The 2179-nt window shown below is 35.6% G+C and overlaps 1 pseudogene; it reads left to right on the plus strand.

Moving 5' to 3' along the window:
* The first annotated feature begins 242 nt into the window (after positions 1-242).
* Positions 243-2179, plus strand: part of LOC123521311 — a 3206-nt pseudogene continuing 1269 nt past the window's right edge.

The raw sequence follows: 2179 nt of genomic DNA on the forward strand, positions 1-2179 counted from the left end.
TCATGAAGACTGAAATAGAAGGAGAATTCTTCAATATGATTTAAGGCAAATTTGAAAGCCTATATCACATATCTTATTTAATAGAGAAAGACTGAGAGGTTTCTCCTGTTGAAATCAGGAACAAGGAAAGGTTGCCCACTTTCACCACATCATTTCAGTATTTTGAAAGTCCTAGGTAGAGCAATAAGAAAAGAAATAAAATATATCCAGATTGGAAAAGAAGATGATCTCTATTCACAGACATGATCCTAGATATAAAAAATTCCCAAAAAGTTCACAAGAAAACTTCTAGAGTAAATAGAAAAATTTAGCAAAGTTGTAGAGTACAAAGGCAACAAACAAATTAGTTGAGTTTCTGTACACCAGCAATAAGAAGTCTGAAATGGAAATTAAGGAAACAATTCCATTTGCAATATCATCTAAGAATAAAATAAATCTAGGAATAAATCTAACCAAAGATGTGAAGGACTTAAACAATGATAACTACAAAATACTGCTGAAAGAAATTAAAGAAGACTTAAATAAATGGAAAGATGCTCCATGTTCATGGATTGGAAGACTTAGTACTGTTACATCAACACTAGTCAAAGCAACCTATGGATTTAATGCAATTCTGACTAAAATCTGTCTTTATCGAAACAGAATAAAACCTAATCCTCAATTTTACATGAATGGCAAGAAGTCCTGAACAGCTAAAGCAATACTGAAAGAGAAGAATTAAGTAAGAGGACTCCCAATTCTGATTTTTAAATCTATTGCAAAGCTATAGTAATCAAAATAGTCTGGTACTGTTATAACAACAGACATAAAGACCAATGGGAACAGACCTGAAAGTCTAGAAGTAAACACACATATCTATGGTCAACTGATTTTTGACATGGGTACCAAGTCCATTACATGGGAAAAGAAGAGACTTGGATAATTTGTGCTGGGGAAATTGAATTTCCACATGTAGAAAAATTAAACAGGATCAAGGCCTCACATCATACACAAAAACAAATGCAAAATGGATGAAGAATTTAATGAGCAAATTAAAACCATGAAATCCTCAGGGAAAAAGAAGGGACAATGATATTGGGCTACCGTTTAACAATGGGCTATCCAATATAATAAAAACAAACAGAGCAAAAGAAAAGGGGGCGGGGGAGCCTCACAACAATGTAAAACTTTTGTTCATCAAAGACTTTACTCAAATTGTAAAAAGTGTGTCTGACATGGAAGGTGATTGCATGTGTGATGAGGAGGGGGCTGTGACCTGAAATATTCTGAAGACAGTGACTGTGAGTCAACGTTGGACTGGGAAAATTAGTACTATAATTCCAAAGCATTAAAAGGAGATGTCCCTGAAGCAGAACTAAGCAGTTTCAAAAAGGTTCTGATATTTGAAGGTGGATTTACTGCAGGGATTCAATGAAACAACACTGAAAGCTGTGATGACAGACTAGGGTTTAAGACAAACGCAAAGCTTAGGGAATTATATTTAAAGCACGAGGGCTACTGACAGCCTAAAAACCACTTACTAAGCCAGCGACACCAGTTTTGCCAGACTGACGATGGCGAGGATGACCTGGAAAAAGGTACAGAGTCATTAGAAATATGTGTTTTGGAAATTCTAAGTCACTTCACCTCAAGTCTGCTATCCCTCATCCACTGATCCTGGGAGTCATCAGAGTGTGGTGGGAAAAGGCACTTGAGAAAAGGTGAATTTGAAAAGGCACAACTGATTTTTTTTGAAGCATTCAAGAATTATGATGAATTAGGGAGTCTCAGGCCAACTATGTGCTTTAAATATCTGGCCTTAGAAAATATGGGAATAAATCCATTTGACTCACAGGAGGCCAAGCTTTACAAAAATGATCCAAAAATTCTAGCAATGACAAATTTAGTAAGTGCCTATCAGAATGACATCACTGAATTTGAAAAGATTCTAAAAACAAATCACAGCAACATAATGGATGATCTTTTCATAAGAGAATAACATTGAAGAGCGTTTATAAAACATCAAAACACAAGTGCTCATAAAATTAAATATGCCTTACACAAAAATGCATATTCCTTTTATTTCTAAGGAGTTCAACATAGGTGTAGCTGGTGTGGAGAGCTTGCTGGTCCAGTGCACACTGGATAATACTATTCATGGCCGAATAGATCAAGTCAACCAGTTCCCAGAACTGGATCA

The sequence above is a fragment of the Echinops telfairi genome, unplaced genomic scaffold, assembly GCF_000313985.2.
Source record: "Echinops telfairi isolate 266 unplaced genomic scaffold, ASM31398v2 ScPeMD7_9;HRSCAF=40, whole genome shotgun sequence".
Classification (NCBI taxonomy): domain Eukaryota; kingdom Metazoa; phylum Chordata; class Mammalia; order Afrosoricida; family Tenrecidae; genus Echinops; species Echinops telfairi.